The sequence below is a fragment of the Anser anser genome (assembly GCF_964211835.1).
Source record: "Anser anser genome assembly, chromosome: Z".
In the NCBI taxonomy this organism is placed as follows: domain Eukaryota; kingdom Metazoa; phylum Chordata; class Aves; order Anseriformes; family Anatidae; genus Anser; species Anser anser.
Window position 1 is genome coordinate 71,336,873 of NC_139723.1, and position 9,411 is coordinate 71,346,283.

At 41.2% G+C, this 9,411-nt stretch overlaps 1 long non-coding RNA gene across 1 annotated transcript; it reads left to right on the forward strand.

The window, feature by feature from the left end:
• Nucleotides 1–958: 958 nt before the first annotated feature.
• Nucleotides 959–9,066, forward strand: LOC310889480. Its single transcript, XR_014576580.1, has 2 exons — nt 959–1,696; nt 5,617–9,066. It is a non-coding gene; the product is annotated as an uncharacterized lncRNA (long non-coding RNA).
• The last annotated feature ends 345 nt before the right edge of the window (nt 9,067–9,411 follow it).

The following is a 9,411-nucleotide window of genomic DNA, read 5'->3' on the forward strand; positions in this document are numbered from 1 at the left end:
ACAACAGCTTTGTATGCCACAGCTGCCTGTGTTCTATTGACAACTGTCCACACCAACTGAAATTACTCCAATTTACTGCTTTTGAAGAACAGGCATTAGATCCCTAGTAGTTTAATAGCTCCAGGCAATACATTTTTAATTGCAACAATAACAGAACATAAACTCAGCTTATTTTCCTTTCCTACAAACACCACTGTTGTATGTTCTTATATATATATATATATAAACATATATATACATACATAAGGATATATATATACCTTTTAGACAAAGAAACTTTAGACAAAGAACTGTTTTTAATCTTTCTTGTAGTTAACTGGGACAGACAAGAAAAGTCAGGCAAGAATCAATCAGCTTCCCTCTGCTTTCTTTTGATACATACCAACAGAACAGATAAGTGAAAAGAATGTTCCCACGGGTATATTCACATCCAACAGCTGTATCAAAGCTCAGATGTTAAAAAAATATGCATAATAACTATGATCTGCAAGCCTAATTTCTGCTGACCTTTTTCCACAGAACACACCACCACTCCCACACAACACTCTCCTGCTCTTCCTGACAACAACTGCAAAGCTTCTGTTCCTAAATAAGCCTGTGGCAAATGAATACCAGGAGGATCAACTATGAATACCACTAAAATGCAAAAATGTAATGGCAAAACACAATATTCAACACATGCATTTGCCTCATCAACATCACATCTATGCTACAACTTCAGAAATTATTATTTCCATAAAATCATTGTCTCTCACTTTGGATACTATGAAGTTGTTTGGGAAAAACTTCTGCATCTCATTTTCAAAGTGTCCAGCTGAACATAAGATTTATTTATTTTTTTAAAGAATCCAAAACTGAAAATATCATTTTTGAAAATCCTGTTTATTTCACCTCTGTCTTTTGTAATAAGATAGGCTAGGGTAACTGATTACTCTTACACAATGTAAATCACCCTTACTCTGTATGAACAGACAGTTTTCTTACTCTGTATGAATAGACAGTCTCCTATATAGAAAGATAAGACTGACCAAATTGTCTACATAGGAGGTTCATCTCTGGGAGGCAACAGTTTTGTTCCGACACAGTATTCTGATGGTATTTTTTTCCTGAAAGCAAGAAAAATGATTAGTATTACTTCTGAACATTTTAGACTGTGAAGAGTCAGACTTTTTAGTGTCACTAATAAACACCAGCCTTGGGCAAAAGGGAGTTGAGCAGCTTTCTCCTGTTTATCTCTTACACAAACTATGTGGACAGAGGTTTACAGGCTTGGTATCAGAGGTTGCCGAGGGAGGGATTCTTGTCTTGGCAGGACGGCCCTGCTTTGGCAGCAGAACTGAATCTTGAAGGCCATGGTGCCCGAGTGAAAAATTTTGCTTCATTAGGTGTATAATGAATACTAAAGTTAACGCCCCAGAATATGATAATTAGCTTAATGAAGTACTTGCTAAACATACACGACTATTGTACTTAACTCTCCACCCATAGACGTCACCCCAGGGAGGGAACAGATAAGGTTAGGATATAAAAGACTGTTAGAAGTTTGTGTAAGGAAAAAAAAAGAAGAGTTAATGTTAGGGAAAAAAAAAAGTTAGAGTGAGGAAAAAAGAAGAGTGGGGGAGAGAAAGAAGAAATTTGGAAATCTAGAAGAAGCAGATGACGGGCTGTGCTCCACCAGGACAGGGATGCCTTCTTGGTAAGCTCTGCGTCTTCACCCTTTGGTGAGGAATACCCGGGACAGCGTTTTGCTAGCACTATTATCATATATTAACTCTACTGCAGTAAGTGTATTTATCAATGACAATACTACATCTGTTACCTTATTGAATACATTCAACTCAGTGAAAGCCTTTAGCAGGGCTCTGAAACTGGCATATGTTTGACTGATAAATCCGTTTTAACGTGGTGCTAAAATTGGCATAGTTGGCAGGATTGCCATGGATAAACTGCTGCGAAAATGTAAGTGTGCACCATCAAAAGCACGAAAAGAATGGGTCCAAAAATTTTTGAATGATGACGACAAAGTGATAGAGCTGATAGAAGAATGTAGAAATGAGGAAAAATTTTGGAAAGGTAAAGGCAAAGGCAAAGGAATTGTTAATGTAGTATTGGGGGCTTGCTTGCCTTGCGAGGAAAAGGAAGTTAAAGAATCTCCTCCCCCTGAAAGAATTGCAGATGTGGAATATGCTGCATTAAAATCAGAAAACGAAGGGCTGAAAACATCACTGGCTTTTGAAAATGAAAAACAGGAGAAACTAGGGACAGAAAATAGGGAACTTAAAATGCTATTGGCCTCAGCTGAAAGGCGAGAAAAACAACTACAGGAAAAATTAGATCTCTTACTAAATCAGCTGCCATTCTCTATCTCTGATAAACAAACCCACAAACTAATACACTGTACAAATCCTGAGACATGGGATGGAGACATCTGTTATAGTAGTGATGACAATGAACTAGTAGGACATTCGGATTATGATCTTACCCTGGAACCTGTACCTATACAACCATTAATCAAAACCGAAATTACAAATGATGGAGATGACAATGCCTGTGCTACAGTACAAACCACCCCGTGGTCTCCGGAAAAATTAGCAAAGTTGCAGGAAAAGTATTCTAGGCACCCAGAGGAGTCCAGGATGGAATATGAGTGGCGAGTCTCCCTTGAGGCGGGGGAGAGCATCTTATTAAGTGGGGAAGAGGCAGGCGGCTGTGGGGGTCCTGGAGTGTTTTTAAACATTGCAGAAGATAATCAAAATTGTTCGTTGACTACACAAGCTGCCCATTGGGATGGCGGTTTAGACTCGCAAGAAAGAGGAGATTCCCTTGTTATTAAGATCTCAGGGTTCTCTGATTTGGCTGCATCTGTGCAAAATGCAGCCTGCATACAAGTGATATATGAGAGTGATGTGTTAAGGCAGTACTCTCTGCTAGCAGCTGGGCATTCGGACATTGACAGGGTGGTATCAGACTTGGAAGAAAGAGGTATTATTGCTCGCATGCATTCCCCTTACAATTCTCCTGTATGTCTGGTGGAAAAGCTGAATGGACAGTGTCAGCTTATGAATGATTATAGGCAATTGAATGCCAATACCACACCTTTAACTGCCACTGTGCCAAATATTGCAGCATTGGTAACACAAATTCAGGAAGCATCACACCCGTGGATGGCAACTTTAGATGTTAAAGATATGTTTTTCATGATTCCGCTCCAGGAACATGATAAGGCTCAATTTGCTTTTACTTGGAAAGGGATACAGTATGCCTTTAATGGTCTTCTTCAGGGATATAAACACTCCCCTACTATTGCTCACGATGTCTTGGCAAAGGTTTTAACAGAAATCCCCACCCCACCAGGCATTGTAATATATCAATACATTAATGACATATTGATAGGAGGGGAAGATGCAGAGGGAGTCAGACAGGCCATGGAAGCTGTACGAGAAAAATTGATAGTGTCTGGATTTGACATTCCTATATCAAAATGCCAGGGGCCCATACAGGAGGTTAAATTCCTGGGAGTCTGGTGGATTAAAGGAGCTGCTTCTATTCCTCCGGACACCCTGGATAAAATACAGCAGGGGCAGAGCCCCTCTAGCACAAAGGAGTTGCAGCAAGTTCTGGGAGCTTTAGGTCACTGGCGTAAATATATTCCTTGTTTTTCTAACGTTGCCCGTCCCTTATACAATCTGCTAAAAAAATGGAAATCATGGGTCTGGAGTAAACAGCACAAGGATGCATTAGATTTATTAATAAAAGAACTGAGGTTATTTCAACAGCTATGTTCCTTACACCCGACTGACCCTATCCACGTAGAATGGGGATTCAGTGAGCATGGTTCCCATTGTAACCTTTGGCAAAAAGGACCAGAAGGACCACAGATGCCACTGGAGTTTAGCTCCCACTCTTTCAATGACACCGAAATGAGATTTTCTGATCTTGAAAAAGGCTTGCTGTCTCTAGTGCGAGCAGTGAAGCGGGCAGAACAGATAAGAAGAGAACAGAGTGTAATTGTTCAAGGGCCTTTCTGTCTCCTAGATATAATTCACAAGGGTATGGTACCCCCTGCAGGTATTGCCCAGAAACCCGAAGTCCGTAAGTGGTATGCCTATCTGGAAGGTATTAATGAAATCATGCCTATTACAGAAGGCAATGTTAAGGTATCTAAATTCCAGAAAGATATAAACTGTAATTTACTATTCCAAACCCCACCAAGCAAACCATCTCCAATTCATGTGGCATCTCCTCTGAGGGAAGGCAGTGACCTTAACCAGGTATGGTTCACTGATGGATCATCCTATAGGCAAAATAATGAGTGGAAATATAAGGCCGTGGCTTTAGAAGTAGCCACAGGACAAAGATTAGAAGAAACAGGTAAAGGGAGTGCTCAAGTGGGGGAACTTAGAGCAGTCTTACTAGCTGCACAGCATGGTGCCAGTCATATCTATACTGACTCGTATGCAGTTTATAAAGGAGCCACAGAGTGGGTAGGCCACTGGGCAGCAAACAGCTGGCAGGTAGATAGAGTCCCTGTCTGGCAAACTGACAGCTGGAAGCAATTGCTAGAAATAAGAGAACAAAGGGTGCTGCATATTGGTTGGGTAAAAGGACGTGATCGGTTAGCCACTGTCACTTCTCAGTTTAATCGGCAAGTTGACAACCTCACAGAATTACAAAATACTGATGTCGTGAATGATGACCACAAATGGGCACGGTTACTCGAATGGTTGCATGTAAAACGAGGCCACGCTGGTCAAGCTGATTTATGTCGAGAAGGCATAGCTCGAGGATGGCCTGTATCAGTAAAGCTGTGTGAACAAGTAGTCACTGCCTGTTCACAATGTTGCTTGCGACTTAGCAAAGACCATGTGAGTAAAGCACCTCCCTTACATATCCGAGATAAGAAAATGCTGTGGCACACCTGGCAGATTGGTTATATAGGCCCACTACGACCCTCAAGGGGTAAAAGATACATATTGGTGGGGGTGGAATTAATTTCAGGAATTACCACAGCCAAAGCTGTTACAGCTGTAACCGGGGAAAATACAGTCCATAGTCTGAAGAAATGGTTTAGTGTACTTCCCCTTCCAGAAGAGATTCAGAGTGATGATGGATCACACTTTACAACCACGGTGGTACAAGACTGGGCAAAGGAGGAAGGGATCCGGTGGGTATTTCGCACCCCATACTACCCCCAAACCAGTGGTATTGTTGAACAAACAAATGGGTTGATCAAGCAATATGCTAAAACCTATGAATCTGGGTGGCATCTACGACTCCGTGATACCATCTACCAACTAAACAATAGATGGAGTGAAGACAGTTGCCCGAAGATGAAAGCTTTCAGCATTCCTGCCACAACTGTAGTACCAAAAGCAGACAAAAGAGTAGGGGAACACACTACTGCCTTTTATGCAGGCCAGCCTGTGCTGGTTAAAATGCCTCAGTATGGGACAGTGGCAATGGTGCTAACAATCCCAAAGAACATTTGTGCTTGGGAAGCAAAAGATTGCTCTGGAAAACTCTATCAAATCAATACTGGATGGATACTACACCCCCTTTTAACTTAACATCTGTCGGTCACATACGACCGAGCATCTTCTCTTTTATATTTTACAGGACTACTGACGCCAAGAAACTGCACATGGGACAACAGGTTATCCTACACTGAGCTGGGATGCACTCAAGGGCTGTTAATATTTATGTTTGGAATTACTGTGGTTTTAATAGTGATAGTAATTTAGAAACCAAAATTTTAACATGGGGACAGCTACGTGGATTATTTTGATCATATTATTAGGAGCCTTTCTTGGAAAACCTGAAAATTCAAATCTCATAATGTGATTAATTCAAGCTTTTGGGTACATGGATACTGTTAGTCAAATCACAGAATGCCTTTCCCTTCCCCAGTCTGCCAGTTCACCAGTGACTTGGGGAATAACGACCATGGGACTGACCTAGACTTGGGAGGCTATGTGGAAAACACAAAACCGTACCAATTTAACATGGCACACTGAGGAAGGGAAATACGTCCTACAGTGGACCCTTAAGAAAAATGTAACTGTAGATAATTGGAATATCACTAAGCTACCACTAAAAACTAAGGGTGGTGGTGAAAAAGCTGGGACAATCTACTGTCTGGAGAAAAGTACATGAACACACCATGGAGAATGCATATTCCTAAGGTGAGAGCGCTTCAGCATGATGACTGGTATTACATGCAGATTACTGACTGGTGTATTAATTGGGATGGGACCACTGGGTTACCAAATGATCCCATACAGGTCAATATCTGATATGCAAAATTTAATATTGCTCATAGATAGCTCAAGAGACTATAACTGGAACTGTACTAAAGTTTATAATTGCAGCAGTTGAGAGGCTGGAATTCAAAGATTGGGCCTGGTAGCTCAAGCTTTCCAAATATGCTGCATCTGTTGTAACTGTACCACCCCAATTAATGTCACTTGGTCTCATTTGACTAATAATGATACCTGGTCTGATACGATTTGTTCAGAACTCACTAAAACCTCTACTGGACACACCGCATGGATTAGTAGTGATGGAACATGGACTACAGACTTACCTGTGAGAAGTCAGCGATGCCAATACGTGCTGGAAGTGTTAACACTTTGCCACCTCTGGAGAGAACAACACCTTGCACCGGCTCCATGGGGACGAACCAAAAGGTAATCAAAAGACCCTTGTCAGTACACCAAGACAGGAACTGTAGTTGAATGGGCCCTGGAATCAATTTTCACACCTCAAGTCACAGCATTCCAGCATCAAAGGATGTTGTGTAACCTCACCAGGCAGATTGCAGCACTGGCTAGTGCAATTCGGGTCACGCTGGAAAAACTGAATATGCAACTACAGGCCACGTTGAACATGGCACTACAGAACAGACTGACATTAGATTTGCTATTGTTGCATGAAAATGGAGTGTGTGGATACTTGGACTTGGTCAACAGTGCCTGCTGCATCCATATACCAATAGTAACACAGTACCTTAATGAACAAACAGACAGCATGAGGCACGTGGCAAAAGCGAGTAGAGATTTTACAGAAAGCATGGAAGGAGGATAGTTGAACAAACTTTTGCATGGATTAGGATTCTCACTATCAGGATGGCTTGTTTCTTTATTACTATCTACATTGACAGTAATTATTGTAACTATTCTGTTTTGTATTTTATTAGCTTGCATCAAATCCATGCTAACCTGGATGTTGATTCATCAGTTGTGCATGATGTCTGCATGGACTGAATTAGAGCTGTGTCTAGGTTGAGATAAAGAAAATTTGAACATAAGGGATACCCCCAAGATTGATTCCATGTAAGCATGATTTGTATCTTGAATTGAGTGACTATAGTCACTGGGTGGATAATGTGGAGAAGAGTCAGACTTGTTAGTGTCACTGTTAAACACCAGCCTTGGGCAAAAGGTTGTTGGGCAGCTTGCTCCTGTTTATCTCTTATACAAACTATGTGGACGGAGGTCTGCAGGTTTGGTATGAGAGGCTGCTGAAGGACGGAGTCTTGTGTTGGCAGGACGGCCCTGCTTTGGCGGCAGAACAGAATCGTGAAGGCCACGGTGCCTGAGTGAAACCTTTTGCTTCATAAGGTGAAAATGGATATTAAAGTTAATGCCCCTGAATACAATAATGAGCTTAACGAAGTACATGCTAAACATACATGACTATAGTACTCGACTCTCCACCCAAAATCATGCTAAACATCACCTGAGGGAGGGAACAGATAAGGTTAGGTTATAAAAGAGTGTTAGGAATTAGTGTAAATAACAAAAAGATTAGTGTTAGGAGGAAAAAATAGTGTTAGAAAAAAAAGAGTGAGGAAAAAAGTAGAGTGGGGGTGACAAGGAAGAAACTGGAAATCTAGACGAGGCAGTCAACAGGCTATGCTCCTTCTCCTCCACCAGGACAGGGATGCCTTCTTGGTAAGCTCTGTGCCTTCACCCTTTGGTGAGGAATACCCAGGATAGCATTTTGTTAGCATTATTATCATATATTAGCACTATTGCAGTAAGTAAATTTATAAATGAGAGTTCCGAATCTGTTATGTATGTCACCTTATTAAATAAGTTCATCTTTGTGAAACTGTCTTAGTGAAAGTCCCTAGCAGGGCTCTGAAACAGGTAAATGTTTGACTTGGACAAATCCCCTTTAACGTGACAACGACTCAAAGTATGGACTTCAGAATAGCTTTCCTTTTCCTATCCCCTGTTCTAATACAGAACACTTGTATTTCCACTGCTCCCCATGATCAGTAGGGTAGCTTTTATTGTTTATCTGTTTCTTTTTACACTGTTATATCTTTGTATTCTAATAGTCCCATGAGGGTTTTGAAAGAGAAAACCTTTAAAAATCTTGTAATTTGATACTTACCAGCAGCATATACATCACTCTATAGGCCCCTCATAGCCCTAGGAAATCTCAGTTCCTTGTTCAGTACCTTCCTGGATCATTTTCATTTGCAACCAACCACAGGTTTCAGACTAATCTCATCACTACCTTTCCATAGAAACCATTTTCCTTTTTGCTGACCCGATCATGGTTTTATTGTCATTATCCTCTTATTGTCATCTAAGAACAATGTAATTTCTGAAGTTTTTACCTGTTGCCTTTCTACTGGAAATTCAGGTTTAACCAAAAGCTACTGCCCAGTACATCTTGTCCCCTTCAGAGAACAACACTTTGGCTCAGTGGATTGGTGTAAATGTAGTTAAATAAAACATTTTTTTTTTAATCAATATCTTCCTTATATTCAGATCCTCAGCAGCAATATCTGATAGCTGATCTATATTATGGCCTGTGATCTACAGCTGATCTATATTATGTGATAGATGTGATCTGTGGTAGCTGATCTATATTATGGCCAATCACAAGAGTGAATGTGTTCTGTAATTCTGTGATTCTGTGATTCTGCGATCTCTGTTAGGTATAGCTGTGTGCTTTCCTTTTTGTTCTGTACTTTCATAGATGTGTTGCTACTGTTGCAATTTATGTAATCTTCAATTCAGTTATATCCATATTAAAAAACCTAACATTTAATTAATGCTTGTGATAAGAATAAGCACTGCTTCTAATCTTGATCAAACCAAAGCCTGGAATCAGTCAGTAATAACTGACTCTCTCAGGAGTAATTGAACATTTTCAAAAAATCAAACACGTCTACCAAATCTTCCTCCATCAACTATAACGCAAGCTCCTTGCCTTGCCTTGTCTTGCTTTGCCTTGCCTTCCCTCACCCCTCCCCTCCCCTCCCCTTCCCTCCCCTTTCTCCCCCTCCCCTGCTCTCCCCACCCCTCCCCTCCTCTCCCCCATCCTTTCCCCTCCCCTCTCCTCCACCGCCTCCCCTTCCCTCTCCTCCCCTGCCTTCCCCTCCCCTCCTCTCCC